This window comes from Eumetopias jubatus, unplaced genomic scaffold (assembly GCF_037043125.1).
Source record: "Eumetopias jubatus isolate StellerSeaLion01/CBP00866 unplaced genomic scaffold, mEumJub1_p1.0 scaffold_4, whole genome shotgun sequence".
Classification (NCBI taxonomy): domain Eukaryota; kingdom Metazoa; phylum Chordata; class Mammalia; order Carnivora; family Otariidae; genus Eumetopias; species Eumetopias jubatus.
In genome coordinates this window covers 177,413,911-177,433,800 of record NW_028274810.1, presented here as the reverse complement: position 1 = coordinate 177,433,800, position 19,890 = coordinate 177,413,911, and the positions used below count along the sequence as shown (strand labels likewise).

General features: G+C 46.3%; 1 long non-coding RNA gene across 2 annotated transcripts; it reads right to left on the bottom strand.

Moving 5' to 3' along the window:
• Nucleotides 1-5,854: 5,854 nt before the first annotated feature.
• On the bottom strand, nucleotides 5,855-17,953 carry LOC114214274 (uncharacterized). 2 transcript variants are annotated; one of them, XR_003610391.2, is made up of 4 exons: nucleotides 16,990-17,953; nucleotides 14,099-14,245; nucleotides 9,074-9,153; nucleotides 5,855-6,476 (listed from the first exon to the last, which is right to left on the bottom strand). It is a non-coding gene; the product is annotated as an uncharacterized LOC114214274 (long non-coding RNA). The 2 variants fall into 2 exon arrangements; XR_003610393.2 differs by having other exon boundaries at nucleotides 9,074-9,150.
• Between the last annotated feature and the right edge of the window lie 1,937 nt (nucleotides 17,954-19,890).

The following is a 19,890-nucleotide window of genomic DNA, read 5'->3' as shown; positions in this document are numbered from 1 at the left end:
TTGACAGAGAGAGAGAGAGAGAGAGAGAGCACAAGGAGGCAGAATGGCAGGCAGAGGGAGAGGGAGAAGCAGGCTCCCCCGATGAGCTGGGAGCCCGATGCAGGGCTCGATCCCACCTGAGCCGAAGGCAGATGCCTAACCAACTGAGCCACCCAGGCGACCCTGAGGCTAATTTTTAAAGGGGTGAAAGTGTCATATGGCTGGAAGGGACCTTGCCAAAGGACTTAGTGGAAGAGGAACGATATCCACCACAATACTGATACCTTCTGTTTGTGTAGCGTTTCTGAGTTACCTCCAGAAGCAGCATGCCCTATATATATATATTTTTTTTTAAATTAATTATTATTATTATTATTTTTTTTTTGGTGGTTAAACAGTTTTATTTTCTGGAGAATGCTGGGAACAGAGGCTGGAAGCCCGCTAGGGTGGCAAGGCAAGGTGGGCCCTCACTCTTGGCTTTGGCAGGCGGGTGGTGATGCCACCACTGGCCAGGGCGAGGGGGAGGCCCCCGGGCAGGGCAAAGCAGTAACTGAAGCTGCCCTGGCAGGCGCCTGGCCAGGAGCTCCAGGGTGTGAATCACAGCATGACCAATATCACTTTGAGTCTGTGAGTCAGGTAAGGCAGACATTCAGTTCAAGTAAAGGAATATTTATTGAAGGTCCTCTGTGTGCCAGGTAATGTGCTCAAACCTGCACACGGAAGAAGAAGAGCCCTGCCTTTAAGGAGCCCGTGTAGTCTATCTACGGAGAAGACTGGTGCTTAGTGAGGCCGGGTTTTGTGAATGACATCACATGAGAAGAGGCAGAGCTGGGCAGGAAGCCAGGCCTGATTTCTCGACCAGAAAGGGCATCAGGCTGCCACTGGATTAGCTCATCCACCATTTTCTTGATTCCGGAAGAGGCGGCTCTTGAACTTCTTTTGGAAATAAATCAGGTCGGGCACACCTGCCTGTAGGGATTCAGCTCTGATCGGTAGCCTGAGTATCTCACGTTGAAGTTAACACTTATTTCCTCTTGTTCTAGTTAATTGAAAAACACACAGTCCCTGCCCTTTTTCACTTCTGGTCGGTGACAGAAGTTCCTCATTCAACACTTTGCACAACACATAAATACGGCACCCTTGGGGCAGGATGAGAGGCTTAGGAGGGGCAAGCAGAACAACTCACCCAAGCTCTCGGGGACAGTCAGGGCTCAAGAACCAAGCGTGTTCTGGTGGCAAGGTTTGCAAAGCTTGTACTTTCTTCACCTGGACGTGAAGGAACAGGCCCTGTTTCTCTCCCAGGCCTTGGCAAAAACTTCATTTTTCAAAGGCCTTGCTTTCTCTTTAACCGTCACATTAACTTTTATCTGATTATTTTAATGGGCTTTGGCATGGACGTCTATTTTAATTCGGTGCTATTTCTGTCACATCTTTAAAATCATTTTATGTCCCTTCCTGAAGGCCAATGAAGAGTTAAGTAGCATAGAGACCAGTGGGCTGAATGGTGGCCCCCAGAAGATCAGGCTCTGATCCCTGGAATCTGTAGACGTTACCTTATTTGGAAAAAAAAAAAGATAGCCTTTGAAGATGTGACTAAGTTAAGAACCTTGAGATGGGGAAATTACCCTACGTTATCCACTTGGGCCATCAATGCCGTCAACATTGTCCTTGTAAGAGAGGGGCGGAGGGAGCTCACACACACAGAAGAGGAGAAGGTGATGTGGAGACAGGAGCAGAGATTGGAAGGATGTGGCCAGAAGCGAAAGAATGCTGGCAGCCACTAGAAGCTGGAAGAGGCAAGGGATGGACTTTCTTCTACAGCCTCCAGAGGGAGAACCACTCTGACGACATCTTGATTTCTGCCCAGTGAGACTAAGGCTGAGTTTCTGCCTCCAGAACCATAAGTGAATATAAATTTCTGTTGCCTGAAACCACCAAGGTTGTGGCTATTTGTTATATCTGCCACAGAAAACCCACACAGGGACAAAAACGTTCCGGCCTCTATTGTTGGAACAGTCTGGCAAAGCCTATGGCTCCTTTCTCAGCAAAATGGTTTCAGATCATAAAATAAAATATGTAAGACCATGCAGAAAGGCAAATATATTGAAATATGGTTGTTAGAACATAGGAAAACAACTCCATACAGCCTTGAGTGCGCTAATCAAGATGACACATTTCAGATAGACAAGTTAGAGCTGATTTTATTTTATTTATTTTTAAAGATTTTATTTATTTACTTGACAGAGAGAGACACAGTGAGAGAAGGAACACAAGCAGGGGGAGAGGGAGAAGCAGGCTTCCCATGGAGCAGGGAGCCCGACATGGGACTCCATCCCAGGAGTCCATGACCTGAGCCGAAGGCAGATGCTTAACCGACTGAGCCACCCAGGCGCCCGAGCTGATTTTGTTTTTGAGAACCAGTGAAGGCCACTGTTGTCGGGCTGGCTGGAGTCACACATTGTGTTGTGGAGTGGCCTGCTGTAAAGGAGGTTGAGAACACACATGATCTCCGGCTATTGTTTTGAAGTAGGGTTCAAAGGCAAGTGTGCCAAGATATGAAAAGTAACTGCAATGGCATCATGTAAATAGCCTGTGTTCACTGAGACCCAGCCTCAGGAATTGCTAATGCTCTGTGGTTTGCTGCCTATATTCCCCGGTTGAAATACCGAATGTCAGATGGTGCACGTCAGGTACAGGACCCCTGGCTCACAGAAAGACGAAGCAGGAGCCCCAGCTTGAGTGGCCACCGCATGGAGCCAGGGCTGGAGGGGGGCCGAGGAGGACCAGGCAGGCCCTTGGCTTGTGTGGGAGCTGGGCCCCCCAGCCAGGCCCTGTGAGAGGCGGCAGCTCACAGGAGCTGCCCGGGGATAAAGCAGGCACAGCAAATTGGACAGGGTGTCAGGTTGACTATGAAATATGACGGATCAACAGCCGAGGCTGGTGGTATGACCTGCTTTCAGACACTTCATTTAGAAGTTATCATATTGCTGGATGCTTCCTATAATTTGTGATGATGCTGATTGTGATAAATTGTGAGTTTCTGGCAAACTCCCCCAGCCCACTCCAATGGCTGAACAGAGAAAATGTGTAATTCTATGGGAACATTCATGCCACGAATGAGAGCTGGGATCTGCCTGTAAACAGAATGCTCAGTCCGTGAACAAAGTAATTAAATCAAGCTAATTAAATCACAATAAAAATAATTTTAATTTAATTAATTTCTCTGCACTGATTGAACATTATGTTGCAACTATGAGGCTTCCTGAACACTAATAGAATTTAGGGGCTGGGACACTGAAGTTGTGGTCACTGGTGTGGTACGTGGGTTATTGTTAAGGGAATGAAATTAAATACGTTTAACGAGATGCCGAAATGTTGACTGAGCCACAAATAGAAAATGGTTTTGGAATTAAGATAATGAGGTCTTTTCCTTTCCCAGTTAGGCTTCTGTATTAACTGGGGCAATAAATGTCAAATTTGGTCATAATTTAAAAGATCTAGATAAAGTAGATGGTGCACAATTGCTTCATTATGTTGGGAATTGGTGGGAAACTTCAGGTCAGTATCTCAGTAGTGAGCAGAATTACTGGGGATACTTACCTGTTGTCAGCCCTACCCCAGAGTCTGTGGTACCTGGTAAAGACCCTAGAAGCTCTAGAACTAGAATCATGAGGTCCTCAGTCAAGGAGTTAAACAAGTGGCAATGGGTTTTTAATAGCAGCGTGAAAGATTTAGGTGAGGGATATAGAAGGACTTTTTATCTGAGACAGGTATTGTTGACCAATAACCAGTTACTTCTCCTTTTCCTTTTTTTTTTTTTTTTTAAGAGAGGGAGAGGTGGGGGAGGGGAGGGGCAGAGGGAGAGGGAGAGAGAGAGACACTCTTAAGGAGGCTCCATTTCCAGGGCTGAGCCAGACATGTGGCTCGATCTCACGACCCTGAGATCATGACCTGAGCTGAAACCAAGAGTTGGGCGCTTCACCGACTGAGCCATCCAGGCACCACTTAACCAGTTACTTCTTAAAAATGTGAACCATGCGTCCCCCCTGCGCCCCATCCCTTATCCCCAGTGATAAACAGAGAGAGCCTTACAGCAGCCGGTGCTCAAATATTTATTATTAAATTGAATTTTTGAGTTCTCAGGGAATTTCTTCCCTTAGCCCTTGGAAATGAGGACGAATGCTCTTCTTGCGGTGTTGTTTAGACGTTGTTCAGTTTCTAAGCGGGAGGATACTCACACGAGACGACCTCTCAAGGTCACCTCCCTGCGACTAATTTTGTCATGTAAGCAACACTGGAATTCTGAGTGTGTGTTAGCAGGCGCTCACACAATTACCAACTGTGATTTTAGAGGAGCCTGTGCTTTGGATCCCAATATTATTTATCATGCATGTTATTTTAATTAATATTTTGTGTGTGTGCCAACATTTGAACCAGACCTCATTATGACTAGTCGGGGCGCTGCGTTGTTTGTTGAGTGGAATTGTTTTCCGGGATGCAGCTGGTTTCCTTCCTCAGCAGCCAGGGAGGGCAAAGAGACCAAGGGGCCAGCGTTTGGAAAAGGCTCTGCTACCACAAACATGTGTGGTGAGCCTCCGTCCGAGATGGCTCACCAGCCAGGAGCTGTTTCTCCATCCAAAGGGGTGTGTGTGTGTGGGGAGGCCCCTCAGGAGGGCTCTACGCACTGAATGAGGTTCCCCAGAGAGAGGGAAGCAGGAGCAGTGTTTGTGGTGTCTGCGTGCGGCACACCAGCCCTAGGAACGAGGGGTGTCCATGCGCTTTTGAAGACTGAATTGGCACCTTTTCTGTTGTCTGTTGTTTCATAATTGTGCAAACAGTGTGAAATCCAGGCTAGCACAATGCCCACGAGCTCCAGCTGGTGGCTCCACTCAGCACACACAATAACTGAAGACCCCCTGCTTCCCCTGGTGCTCTGCGCAAGGGACATGTGGGCAGGTGCTCTTCTTCCCGGCAGAGCCGCCCCCGAGGTTAGAATGTGACATTTTCCAGGAGGAGACTTTTGTTGCTCTGGAAAGAGCTTCCAGGTTAACCTGCTTTCCAGCCATTTCTTTCCCGGCTCCTTGACTTCAGCCGCCCCTGCCCACCCTGAAACACTGCCTGGGTGCCTCCCTTCCTCACATGTGCAAACAGCCATCCTGAGCAGCATGAACACGCCGTACAGATGGAATCCCCACGTCCCTAGAGCACCTTGCCCATTCTAGCACCTCCTTTTAGAAAGATGCTACCCCCCAAAATGAGGCTTCACGTTCCACTCAGTATTTGCTAATGAGAATTAAAACCCTAAAATTGGTTTTAATCCTTTTCCCTTACTCTCATAGACGCCTAAGCCTAGTTCTATTCATTTCATCCTTCATTATACTTCGAATCATACTATCTAACCTTCAGTCGAGGGCAGATGTGTTTCCAGACGTGTGCCTAGCACCTTACCTGCCCCGGGGCATTTCGTTATCTCGGGAACTCTACGAGGCAGGTGCCAGTCTTCTTTCTTTGTTATGGCTGACGGAATGGTGGCTCCCACACGTGAGCTTACCCCATGTCGCAGCTCATAAGTGGCCAAGCTGCTACTAAAATCAAGGTCCTTCTCCTTCCCCAATCCCTCCTCCTGACCATCGTACTGCCCCCGAAATGAATCAGCCCCTGAGATCTCTTCTGTAAATGTTCTGCCCTCTCTTTCCGGACGCGGGGCTGCCCAGGAGCACACGTGTTGCTGGTCTGAGCCCAAGCTCCGCAGTCTTCCTCCTAGTCCTCTTTGCCAGCCCAGAAAACCATTTGACAGAAGGGAGATTTTGGACCAGCTAAGAATGTTAGGACAATTTTATTCTCTCTGATAAAGTAAATTAACTACACACTGTGCATCTGTATCGGCCCAAGGATTCTGTCACAGGAGGAAATCTCTTTAAAGGGTTTGAGTCGGATGTCTTGCACGCTGCTCTTTCAAGCAGCTCTGAGGTCCAGGTCCTGCGCCCGCAGACGGCGCTCCGCTTTGTGGGGACCCCGCTTGTCAGTTCCCTAAGGGGTACCAGCCACAGGCGTGCGCCCCCCGGCACAGCTCAACATACTTGCCTGCGGAATTCCTCCTTGAACCCCTTCTCTCTTCTCTGCTCCTTCTCGTTTTTTCTTTTTTTTCTCTCCAAATCGACTTTTCCAGTTGTCCACTTCATTCCTCTGACAGCCCCTCCCTTGCCTGTCATCTCGACTGGGTGGTGGGCTCCCCCCTACCTTGTTCGGGTGGCCTGTGCCTGCTTCATCATTCTCGGCTGAAAACTAATAATAACAGAAAATCCAAGAGGAGAAAATATTTACCAGTTCTGACACGGCTTGCATTAATGAAATTATGTTTGGGGGCATTTAGATTGAACTGGTGTAATTGTAGGTTGCAAAGTCTAATAGTAGCTCATGCGGGGATATCATTTTGTGTTATTTTGCTTTCAGGTTTTTGTTAATCCAGTGGGTTTGGTGGAATCAGAGGGCTTGCTCTGAAAAAAAAAAAAAAAAAAAAAAAAAGCCTGAACAACCTGCTGGCGGGAGAACAGCCTTGTCAAACTAGCAGGTAGCTGCACGTTTAGCCTTTATCCTGCATACAATGAAGGCAATCACCGGGGCCTGTAGAAAGAGTATTGAACTGTCCACACAGGACATTTTTGTTGAAAGTAGTTCTTTTGATTTCATCTTCCCAGCCTAATGTAATAAAAACAGACATTATGGAACACATTCATCTCAGTTTGATAGGGACCGTCATGAATACCCAGCAACGCGTGCAGTCATAAAGGTTATCCAACTGCCGGAAGTGACTTGGAAGATGATTGGTGATCCAAAGGTTGTGAGCACCTCACCCCAGGTGAGGGGGGTGGTGGGCAACCGTCCCGGGAGCACACCAACATGGGGATGGAGTAGAAACCTGCTGTTGCTATTGGGAGAATATTTAACTTCTCAGACATTGTCACTGGTAGCCACAAGCCACTTTTCTCCAATTAGCCAAACCCTGTGGGGTTATCTCGAACGAACAAGAAAGGAAAACAAAGTAGAGGAGTCTTGAACTTATTTTGGCTCATCAGATGGCCATCTCTATGGAAACAGAGGCAGGAATGGGCCATGGTCAGAGGCCTGGTTCCTGTCAGCTTCTCTCGCTTTCCATATTCCCAAATTCCATGCGCTGATTCTGGGAGTCTATGACCTACCTCCGTGGGGATGAGCAACAAAGAAAAAAGCTTCACATAACTTGAGAATTCAGGAGTTTTCCCCCCAAACAAGAAGCTCAGAGAAGTTAGGCGGACTGGCATTTGGGAGGATTCAAACTTACTACACCTTCTAATTTCTTTAACTACTTGCTGCATTCTGAGTTTTTTGTAGCCTGGTAAATATCACTCCCAATACTTATTTGTGTCATTGCCCGGGCGCTATTTTCCACGCACTCACTAAAGTGCACAGAAACGAATTGCTTATGCTCCATCAATTACACCGTGCCATGAGTTTATAGGTAAACTTTTGCTGGGTTTTAGAATGAAAACAGGTGAGTAATTGCAGAATGAATTTGAAAGATAGTATATAAATATAATTCCTGAAACTAAATAAAAGCCCAATATTTCTTTCAGGTTCAAAAAGGCCCATATCTTATTGTTCTAATAATTACTCTTGGAGTCATTGTATTTTATACTGTGCTCATTTGCTCATGCATTCATTCAGCAAATGCCATTGAGCACCTACTGTGCGCCGAAATTCAGGTGTTGGATTCTGGGAGTTCAGGGACAAAAGACATAGTCCCTGCCCTCAGGCAAATTGCAGGCTAAAAGATGAGGTAGATGGTCCTAATACAGTATGATAAGCACCTTGATAGGGAGACGCGCAGGGTGCAGTAGGATCCGAGAGGGGAGTCATGGATCCAGCTGTGTGCGTGCATATGTGTGTGTGTCTGTGCATGTGCGCGCATGTGGGGCGTACACACAGGCTGCATGCTCATGGGTATTTTGAAGGGCATGGTTTAAAAGTTAGGCTTCCTGGTCGAGATGATGTCTAAAATAAATCCTGAAAGACAAACGGTAGTTAGACAATGACAAGGAAAGAGGTTACGTTCTAGGTCAAAGGAAGGACAAGAGTAAATGGCATTCCAAGAACGCAAAGTTACTTTGTTAATGAGAACTGTGGTTACTCGGGCTCCAGGTGATGGATGAGTCTGGAGACACTGGCCGTGCTCTTGTGTTTCAGGCTAAGGGGTTTATTTGTCGGAGGAGGGAAGGGAGGAGAGGAGGAAGAAATGGCAATAGGGAGAATTGAAGACCAAGAAAGGACCTACGATTTCTTTTCTGCTTGTGTCTGGTGATTTTCATAAGTATATGATGTATTTTATTATTTAATGTCTGAACTCAGTTTAATCATTTATGAAAAAAGAGCTAAACCTCCTTCCTTGGGAAGCTCTTGAGGGTCACATGAGATACCGCTGTAAGATGCTTAGCACGATCCCTGGCACGGTATGAATGATTAATAAATGGTGGTCGTTATTCTTGCAATGAGCGTGGAGGGTGGACCTCAAGGGGCGGGGCCCGGCGCAGTACCGTGGCTAGAATGAGATGCCAGTGAGAGCTGATGGTGGTCTGAGGTGGGGTGAGGAGACAGCAACTGATGGGACAGATACCGGGGAGGCAGAATGCAGAGGGCTGATGACTGACAACGTGCAGGGGTGAGGAAGACGAGCATCAAGAACAACTTCTAGGTTTCTGGCTGGGTGTATGGTGGCCCTTCCACTGAAATGGACACAGAGGAAGACTTGGGCCGTGTCCACAGAGTGCAAGACCATATAACACCCAAACCCAAAGTGGTCCTTAGTCTGTAGCAACTTGTTTTCAAAACTGGACTCAAATCAGGAGCGTGTGAAGCCATGGGGGCTGCTGGTGGGTGGGATGCAGAGCCATCTTGGTGAGGTGGGGGTTCAGAGCAATTCCTGCCAGACGAACCTTTCTTGATGCCATGTGACCAACTGCACCTCCTCCTCCTCACGTGACCTGCTTCTCTCCAGTGCCCTGACCACCTGTAAGAATCAAGTTCTTCTATACCTTATCCTACCTGCCAGGCTTCTTACCTTGTCACGTGACCTGTGATGCTGGTGACCTCCGATCCTCCCCACACCAGACCCGGGTGTCATTGCATATAAACCTGCTGCTGGGAAAAATATAAGAGTTATGAATCCTGCTTCTTTGTGTTCTGGCCAAAGCAATAAAATATATTCCCAATACTAATACTGCAATTTAAATTTATTATCTTTGTGCTTTACAGTATCCATGGCAGTAAAATCCAATCCCAAGAGTATCATTACAATTTCCAACTACTTAAGGAATTATTTTTGTTTATGTTTTAAAGCCACAGCAATAAAATTTAATACCAACGATAATACTACAACTTTGTATGCCCTTAAAATTTGCCATAAATGATAATTGTGAGGAGAATGTCAGTAAACATGTAAATGTGTTTCCAGGAGAAAGCAGCCTTTTTGGTTTGTCTCATGGTGAGGCCCAGATTCTTAATAGAGCATTGAGAAGCGTGCCTCCTTTCCAATTAGGCAACAAGTCCTGTTGTTGGTCCTGTCTCCTAAGCGTCCGTTGAACGAGCCCATTTTCCTCTGTCCGTGCAGCCCCCGAAGCCATGTGCCATCGAGATCATCTGCTTGGGTGACCAACACAGCCTCTCGCTCTCCTCCCTCCCACCCCTCATTCAGTGCTCCACATAGCAGCCAGGATGAAGTTTTCAAAACACTAATCTTGCCAGCTTCCAAGAAGATATGGGGGATGGAAAGCAAGTTATATGATACCGCAAGGAAGCCATCAGCCAAATGCAGAATGTGGGACACGATGCAGGACAAATGACCTGGTTTCTCTAACAAATCAATGGCATAAAAGAGAGAGGGAAGAAGAGAGGAGGCGGCTGTGATGGAATCAAAGAGATGTAAGGACTATAAACACAATGAGCAAATATCTGTGGGCTTTGTGGGGCTCCCGATTTGGGAAGCCAAATGTAGAAAGACATTTTGGAGAAAATCAGGCAATGATGGGGATACTATAGAACTACTATTAATTTTGTTGGCATGTGCTTATCTTGTTAAAGCAAAGGCTTTATCAGTAAGAGGTGCAGTCTTGGGTTTTTACAGAGGAAATGACGTGATGTCTTGCATTTGGTTTTAAAGTACCGCAACCCCCTCCTTCCCCAGAGTGGATGGGTGGTGGGCATAGATGAGAATCAAGGTCGCCAAAATGTTGACAATTGTTGGATCTGGGCATGGGTATGTGGAGGCTCCTTTTGTATGCTGTTTACTTTTATGCATGTTGGAGAAGTGGCATAATTAAATGTAAAAAATTTGAGAGATTGAGCCAGATGAAGCATTTGTTCTTTCCAATAGTAACAGAGTTATTCACCGAAGATACTTTTTCATCACCTACTTCAATTCAACAGATTTTTACAGAACATCTACCTCATGCAAAATTGAATAAGGTACAGTTTCTGCCCCTCAGAAGCTCACCGTCTGGTAGGGGAGGAGAGACCTACATTTGTTAAAGGTTAAATAATACAAATACTAATATAAGAGCTCAATCGACAATATGCAGAAGAGTCAAAAACTATCTCAAAAAATTCAAGACACAGGGGTGCCTGGGTGGCTCAGTCAGTTAAGCGTCTGACTCTTGATTTTGACTGAGTCGCGAATCTCAGGGTCATGAGATCTAGCCCCTTATCAGGCTCGGGGCTGGGCGTGGAGCCTGCTTAAGATTCTCTCTTTCCCTCTCCCTTTGCCCCTCCCCTTCAAAAAAAAAATGTAGATTCTCAAAACTTAGGAATTGAAAACTGTGGGTGTGAGGCTCTGAATCTGTAGTTAAAAAAAAAATCAGGGCACAGAACACTGCATGGTATGTTACTTTTTGAATATATAAGGAGAAAAATAAGATTTTCTAGTCATATTAGCTTGTATAAGCACAAAGAAGTGAGAAACGACTCATAAGAACTATGAAAACTTGACATCTATTTAGGAGAGAGGTGAACTGGGGGCCAGGAAAACTTTTTGCTGAATGCCTTTTCATAGTTTCTGGTTATTTATTTATTTTTAATTTTTTTTAGTTTCTTGTTTTTGAAAACATGGGAATGTATTGCATAAGCTTGCATAACCAAAAATTTAATATAAAAAGTGAAATAAGCTTTCAGCTCCTCCCTCATAGCAGACCATGTCTCTCGTCTATTAAAAACCCTTTCTCAGGTTCTATTACCCTTGCTATACAATGCGCAGCCCTTTTGGTGGCTTTCCAGGATGGCTTGATGGGGCCGCTGTGTCCTCCCGCCCCATGCCTGTCACTCCTCGGGCTCTGAGCTTGCCATATGGGATTCTGTAGGCTCTTAGCTCAGCCAAGCTCACTCTGAAGCAGGCCGCCAGCAAGCTCTTTGCTCTGCCTGGTTTGGTCTCCTCCACCCAACTGGTCTGACCAGCCTCTGCTCATTCTTTGGGTTTTGCTGGAGATGCCATTTTCCCAGCAGCCTCCCCTCCCCTCCTCAAATCCCCAGAGCCCATTCAGCAAGTTGCTTTAGGATCCTTTGCTGTATGCTCCCCCAAGAACCCCATACATCTCTATGTTGGTAAGGTAAAATGTCATAGGTCTTGGTCTGACTGGTAGGTATTGGTCTGATTTTTATCTTTTTCACTCATCTGTAAACTCTATGAGAGCGTAAGTACATTGCATTTTCTCTTGTGTTCCATCACCTATTTCCAGACCTCCTAGTGAGTGGGGGTGTAACATAGTATGTTTAAGTGAGGGGGCTATAGTTATCGAAAATAAAGAGACAATCAGTTTGCATGTGTGTGCTAGAATGCAGGCGTCTGAGTAGAATTTTCATGAGAAGTGAAGGCAAAGAGAAAGACCACTGGAAGGATCAGACAGAAAGTGGCATAGAGCAGTGGGGCAGGAAGAGACAAAGTGTGGACCTTCCTTGGGTCAGTATAATGGAGGACAGCAAACATATTGGAAAGAAAAAGGCTGTGGGAAAAATGGATGAAGAGAAAAGACTTAAGAGTTATTAGAGGAGAGGGAAACATGTAGGGCAGGATCGTTAGCCAGGTTTCCACGTCCATGCTTTTGGAGGTGTGTGAACCTCTAGCAACTGCAGGAAAACTTCCATGGAGATCGTATGTGCATTTTTTTTTTTTTTCCTGAGCAAACTTCATAGTTTTTTTTAAATTTAATTTTATTATGTTATGTTAATCACCATACATTACATCCTTAGTTTTTGATGTAGTGTTCCATGATTCATTGTTTGTGCATAACACCCAGTGCTCCACGCAGTACATGCCCTCTTTAATACCCATCACCAGGGTAACCCCTCCCCCCACCCCCCTCCCCTCTAGAACCCTCAGTTTGTTTCTCAGAGTCCATCGTCTCTCATGGGTCTTCTCCCCCTCCAATTTCCCCCCTTCATTTTTCCCTTCCTACTATCTTTTTTTTTTTTTTAACATATAATGTATTATTTGTTTCAGAGGTACAGATCTGTGATTCAACATTCTTATACAATTCACAGCGCTCACCATAGCACATACCCTCCCCAATGTCTATCACCCAGCCACCCCATCCCTCCCACCCCCCACCACTCCAGCAACCCTCAGTTTGTTTCCTGAGATTAAGAATTCCTCATATCAGTGAGATCATATGATACATGTCTTTCTCTGATTGACTTATTTCGCTCAGCATAATACCCTCTAGTAAACTTCATAGTTTTTTGAGGATCCTGAAAGTCTGGGGATCTAAGATGGACTAACGATCTTGTCAGGCTTAGACGAACCATGAAGTAAAGAGAAGAGGAAGCCATGAGGTCATAAGAGCCTGACTGTGACGTAGGAGAGAACCAGGAAGTGGATGTTGGATGTGTTTCACATAAACAGCAGTGTCCAGCGGGGAGGTGGGTGGGGAGCGGAGTTAGGGAAGGTCATGGAAGGTCACTGAAGGTCACTGAAACCCGTGGTGGAGCCCTGTCACCGTCACCGTCTGGACTGTGAGCACATCATTTGCTTCACTGAGCCTCGTTTTCACTGGTAGGAGAAGGAAGGGTTGGGGAGCATTACAAAAATACCTTCTCGTCGACCTCATAAGGGTGTCATGAGGGGGTAAGAAAGACTCTTAACGACTGGAAAGTTGTGTTTGGGGTTTCTCTCTTTAATTTGTTCTTTAGGCAATTTCCATGAAATTTCGTGTGAAAATAACTACAGTCCTTCTGAACAGTGGGGAGGGGAACTTAGCCCAGCTTCGTCATTAGCTCCTCATTGACCTTTTCGAACTATGAACAGAGATTTACAGCACCTCCCAAACCACAGAATCTTTTCCCATTTAACTTATATATTGTCGGTTTGGAATGGTCTATGCTTCTTTTCGGTAAGTTCCAAGCATGGAATTCTACTCCAGGAGTGTACACTCCAGAAGGAGTTTTGTGCAGTGGGCGGCACTTGGGCCCTTGTAGAAGCCTGGGCTCTTGTCTTGTTCTGCTTCTAGTTGGAGGGTGACCCTGAGCCAATCACCTCTGCACCTCAGTCTTCTGATCTATAAAGTGGGACTAACAGTAGTCCCAGGCTCGTGGGGCAGTGGTGAGGTTTAGCTGGTATAGTACACATGACCCTGAGAGTGGAACCTACCCATGAAGGCTGCTTAAAATTTGGCTCCTCTAATAGCCTTGCCATGCTGGAAGTCTGCTGGGAGGAGACTCCTCCCTGAATGGGAGGAGATGGGGCTGCCATGAGGCTGACCTCCCCATCCATAATCTCTCTAGAGCTACTCTAGGGTGGCAGGTGGAAGGGGATGCCTGCTCATGTATGCAGAAGGGATGTTTTGGTCCAGGGCTTCTCCTGTCTTTGGGGGCTGGGAAACTCCATTGTCTTTTCAAGGCCCCTGAGTCAAAGCCAGAAGACGTGTTTTCAGCCCTGCTCTGCCACGTCAGAGTTTGGGAATTCTGAACAAATCACTTCCCATCACTGAGCTTTCGTGTCCTCGCTTCTGGACTGACCCTGCAGGCTGCTGGGAAGGCGTGTTAGTCTACTGGGGCTGCCATGCAGAATACCACAGACTGGGGGCTTACACAGCACAAGTACCTTTTCTCACACTTCTGAGGATCTGAGATCAAGTGTCTGTGGTGTTGGTTTCTTCGAAGGCTTCTCTCCTTGGTTTGTAGATGGCCGCCTTCAACTTGTGGCCTCATGGGGCCTTCTCTCTGTCCATGTCTGTGTTCTAATCTCTTTCTGTAAGGACACCAGTCAGATTAGATTAAAGCCCACCCTAATGGCCTCATTTTACCTTCATTCCCTTTCCAGATACAGTCCCATTCTGCGATACTGGGCATGAGGATTTTAACGCATGAATTTGGGACGGGAGCACACATAGGCCCATAACAGAAGGCTAGATGAGACACTGTATGTTAAACCCCAGCATAGAGCAGGCGTTTGGTAAGTGCTAGTTAAATATGTGGACGCATGTCACTGTGCTGCACTTTGCTAAGGCAACTGTAGCTCGTGGAGGGGGTGGTCCTGCTGCTCTTACTTGGCTGAATTGGTAATCGAGCTTTCTTTTCTTCTAAATCAAAGCCCAAGTCCCTGATGTCCTAGGCCCATCTCCCCAGTGTGCCACCACTGGTAAGGGGCAGATGAGGAGAGGGCTAAGAATTTTTTTTGGCTTCAGTGCTACTGAATGGTCAGTCGACTTGGTGAATCTCCTCAGGCCACATATCCTCAGTGGTTTTAGGACATCATCTCTCATGTCTGGATTTTGCTCTCATGGTCACATGCCCTGTGTCACTGGAACACAAGCTCACCGTTGTCTTCTTATAAATGAAGGGAAATCTGTCCTGAACCGCTTGGGTTGCTTACAATATCTTTACAAAACAGCTTTTCAGTATTTCTTCAGTTAAAACAAAAGCAAGCAAACAACCACCACAAAAATGAAGAAAGAGGTAGAAAGAGCGACTTGGTTCCAAAGATAAGAAACGTGAAAAGCCCTCTTTGACCAGATCAATCTCTTGGAAATTCTATCACCAGGCCCTCAGTAGCAGCTCCTGTTATTGGGTCTTTACTTTCTCCTTTTTGTTTCCAGGTTCCTGCATCACCAGTCATGTGTTCCCTTGAGTGGTACTCTGGGGGATCTCTGTCACTCAAAGTGTCCCTCTGGCTGGGGTTAATGACTGTGAGCGAGGACTTGCTAGCTGGCACCCACCTTCTTCTGAAGAGAGGCAGATGGAGACTTTTGAGCCTGCACGCAATTGTCAGCAACCTCTGACTCCCCAAGACCTTTCCACTCTGACCTTCTCTGCTCCGGTGGTTAATGACAATTACATGCGTTCAAGAGGCCTCAGCTAATTGGGCAAACCGATTAAGTGGAGGTAGATACTTTTTTCCCCAATAGACAGCAACGTATATTCCAAGACCATAGAAGATGAATTTGAGAAGAAAATTATTAAGCATGAAACCTAACGGAGGTTTTTTTTTTAATATTTTATTTATTTATTTGAGAGGGAGAGAATGAGAGATAGAGAGCACGAGAGGGAAGAGGGCCAGAGGGAGAAGCAGACTCCCTGCTGAGCAGGGAGCCGGATGCGGGACTCGATCCCGGGACTCCAGGATCATGACCTGTGCTGAAGGCAGTCGCCCAACCAACTGAGCCACCGAGGCGCCCCTAACGGAGGTTTAAAAGAAAAAAAAAACCTTTTATTTCTAGATTTTGGGGGAAAAAATGTCTGGTTGCAATTTTAGATTCTCTTGATGGATGGATTTGCTTCAGGTGGGGGATGTCAAAGGCTCAGGTGTGAGTGGCAGGGGATGGGGGGCTGCAGCTGCAGAACAGAGAGGACAGATGGCTTGCAAGGAAGGAGCGAAAACTCAGGGAATTCTAATGATGAGAAGCCCTCAAAGAGCTTTCAGAGAATGGGCCGACATGCTGGGAATCCTGGAAGCCATCACAATTAGCATCTAGAAATGACTGTGGGACATCCTTGCCTAAAATACAGGCTTATAGGCAATCCTGTCTCAGGTTTTGGGGCATTTTCTCAGAACAAACAAACAAACAGATTATATATCTAGCATATATGTGTATGCAACTGTGTACGAATTTTGTATTATTTATATGCATGATATATATATATCTTATATGTATATATTTATGTGCGTGTTCTATACACACACACACACACACACACACACACACACATATCCACACCACACATTTGTTAAATCTGTGCTGATTAGAATAAAATCAAATGGGGAGGAAGTTTTCCCAGTCTCCAGCCATGGTCATCTCTCCTGTGTTGCTACTGGGAACAAGTCCCCGGCTCCCTATCTGGGAAGGGAATGGCTTCCCAGAGTGGTGGGCGATGCCCAGCCCAGGCAGACGCATGCTTTCTGCCTTCCGTGGAAGCTGGATCACCAAAGAAAGGTGAAGCTGTCACCTTACTCAAGCTCTCTCTTCTTGAGCTGAGAGGAGCCCAAGACATGTCCTTTAAAACAGTACAGGATTACCTTAGATAGCCAGGTGGTCATTGTCCAAAGAAGATGTTCTAATATTTATACAGAGTTCATGGAAAGGAACTCATAGCACTCTTGGGATTCTTACTCGCCCTCAGGATGCTTGTGTGTGTGTGTGTGTGTGTGTGTGTGTGTGTGTGTGTGTGTGTGTGTGCGCACGCGCATGGGCTTGTAAGAAGCTCAGGAATAGGTAGGAAGGAAGACATCATCTTTTTTTTTTTAAAAAGGGTGAAGCACTGAGGGTTTGATTTGCCCATCATCCCCCATAAAGAAGAACCCATGTAATGGACTCCTCATTGAGGGCTTTTTCAGGGAGGACATCAGACTCGAGGAGAGAGGGGGCTGGTCCTACTCTTTTGCGGACAGTACTGAGGCTGTTAGTTGGTAGAGATTGGAGAGGACAGGCAGAGGGAAAAAACAGGCGCCATGTCATGCTGGGGCTGCTGGCTGGCTGGTATCCACTCACTACGTACCTGCTTCCTGCTTATCCCAACAACATCTTCAAGCTTGAACCTGCTCAGTCTTGTTGTGCGGCCTTATGTGACCTTAATTCCAATGCTGTGTGCGATACCGGGGTACCTGACTGAAGTTTCAGATGCAGATGTGACAGCTTGCCCCTGGTGGTGCGGATGGGGGTGTCACTTCCTCTCCATGGCTCTGTGGGCCTGCCTGGTTTGGCTTCTGTCACACTTGGTGGCACAGGAGATGGCTTGGGGTACTGGAGGAATTCCACCTGCCGCCCCTGGCTTCTGGCTAATTTGTGTATTTTAGAGGATCACTGCATTCTCTACTCTTTGGGTCTGCTCTTAGTCTAGGAGGAGAATCAGTAAATGTGACCCCCAAAGTCTCAATTTAAAAAGAAGCTCACAACAAAGCAGTCTGTTTGTTGTTGGCGGCATTTCCCTTCACGTGTAGTACGTGTTTGTTGACTGCCTCACTTGGTGTTGGTTGAACTGGCACAGGTAGTCCCTTGTATTGCCGAGACTCTTCCTGCTGTGTTTTTCTTCTTTTTCCTTCCTCTAGTATCTGTATGTTCCCAGGGAGTGCTACCAAACACACTGAGGATGAGAAGAAAACACAAGTGAGCCTCCAGCGTTTTATAGTCCATTGTGGTTTGGGAATGCAGGGGACAGACCTGCCATCAAACGGCCAGCATCCTGGGGTATGATGGGCTTGTGTGAGATTGGGGTGTCAGGGTGGCAGAGGGGACAGAGAGCAGGGTGGGGACCACTGATGACAGCATTTCAGATCACAGTCCTACTCTAAAGAGCTCACAGCCAAACCAAGGAATTAGTTCTAACACAGAACAGGACTTCTAGCTGACTTGTCACCCTCAGCTTAGCGTGCATGGCTAACTGGCTTGTGGTTCCTGGGCAAAGGAGTGTTGGGGGCAGGGGACGAAGGGGAGAGGAGGCAATGTAAGTGAAGTCAAGCTAAGCAGAGGACTGATGAGAGAGACGAGAGGCTAGAAATCACAAGTGAGAAGGTGGAACGGCGGTTAATGAGGAAGTGAAACAGTGGGTATGGCAAAAAGACACTGTGGTTTGGAGGCAGAAGATTGGTGTCTCACCTCTGCCCTTTATGAGCTGGGGAGCCTTAGGAAAGGGATTTACCCGCTTTGAGCCTCCATCTTACCATTTTATTATTATTATCATTATTTTTGTAAAAATTTATTTACTTTAGAGAGAGAAAGGGTATGGTGGGGGCGGAGGGAAAGAGAGAGAGCAAATCTCAAGCCGACTCCCCACTGAGCGTGGAGCCTCATGCAGGGCTCGATCTTACAGCCCTGAGATCATGACCTGACTGAAACCAAGAGTTCGACCCTTAACCGATTGCTCCTCCCCGGTGCCCCCATTTTATTATCTTTAAAATAGAGCCAAAGATAACCTCCGCCCTTCCTACCTCACAAGGATATTGTGAGAATCCAATGGAAACGTTAAAACCCATAAGCCAAGACTCATGTCAACACACTACTTGGCCAACTGTGACTATCAAACAAATCTGGTTGAAGAAAAAAAGAAGTAGGTGAGCCCACACCAGAATATGAAGAAAAGACGATTAATCAAAGTAGGCATGAGGGCGCTAGGCAGAGAACCAAGGAATAACCAAATGGTGATGGTGTTGGTAGAGGCATCAGAGTTATTCAAAAATGCAAGAAGAGTGACAGGGTCCAAAGAATGAGCAGCAATGCCCATGCTTGAGAACGTAACGTGTCAGCTAATGTGCTGATGAGTGAGAGGCTGAGATTGGGAAGAGGGGTCAGCAGGGAGGAAACCACAGGTGGGAGAGAGAAAGTCAAACCTCAGTTAGTTTTCGGGAGGTTGAGGCATGGGTAGGAAGTTGTGTGCTGATACCCGGGGTAAGCCCTCACGGGCCAGAGTTGAAAGCGAGGCAGAAGGAGACAAGTTACCTTATTCAGGATTTAGGATAGATAAGATCTTGATTCAAAATGGCGATCCAAGATAGGTACTCATAGTTGGGTTTTTTTTTTTTTGGAGAGAACACTTTCATTTATTTGCTCCAAATCCAATTATTTAGTTTAAACTGGAAGTTTCATCACATGCAAGGGTGACCAGAGAGAGTCCCATCTCTAAACTGAAGAGAAGGCAGGTCAAGCTTCTGAAATTCAGTGTCATGAGAAGTAAAGGGAAGAGTTTCTGCAAGGAGGTGACAACACTGTTCAGCCATTCAGGAAGGGAGCCAGTGAAAATGGAAAGATTGTAGTTGATTTAAGGGGTAAAAGTTGAGAGGCAAAGGACAACTAAGGTTGAAAGGGCTTCTCTGAGTAGTCCTTTTGTTCATAGGCAAGACGTTGTTGCTGATGGGTTCAAGGGGAGTGGGAGGGCACGGGAGAGGTGGGAGGGATGATGGATTGCCTATGAACCTATGAAGAATGAGGCAAAGCAGCATGAAACCATTTGTTTGGGCTTTATAGATTTTCTAATAAAAACGTCAAGGTTTTTTCACACCATTTTGAAAATGTCATCAAATGCAAAACAGTTCTCCTTGTGCCAGTGACAAAGGCTGCATTTCCAATGGTAAATTCCTGCCCAAAATGCAATAACAAACTTTGTCAGGGTTTCCTCCAAGTCAAACCAGGGGTCAGGTTTGGTCCAGGACCCTTCAGGGTGACCTTTGATCCTTCATGGGACCTGACCCCTCCCGGTAGAACCCGTAACTTTCCCGACTGTGAAGCATGTGGGGAGAGATTAAAGGTTAGTGCTAGCCCAGTGGAAATATCCCTAAAACTAGGGAGTACACTTCTGAGCCATCTCTGGGGACTGAAGGGTGTATTTCTGAGTCTCTGAATTAGGTTATTTCTGACATAGCCATTAAAAAAAAAATCTTTCAGTGAAACTTTCTTGCCTCTTCTC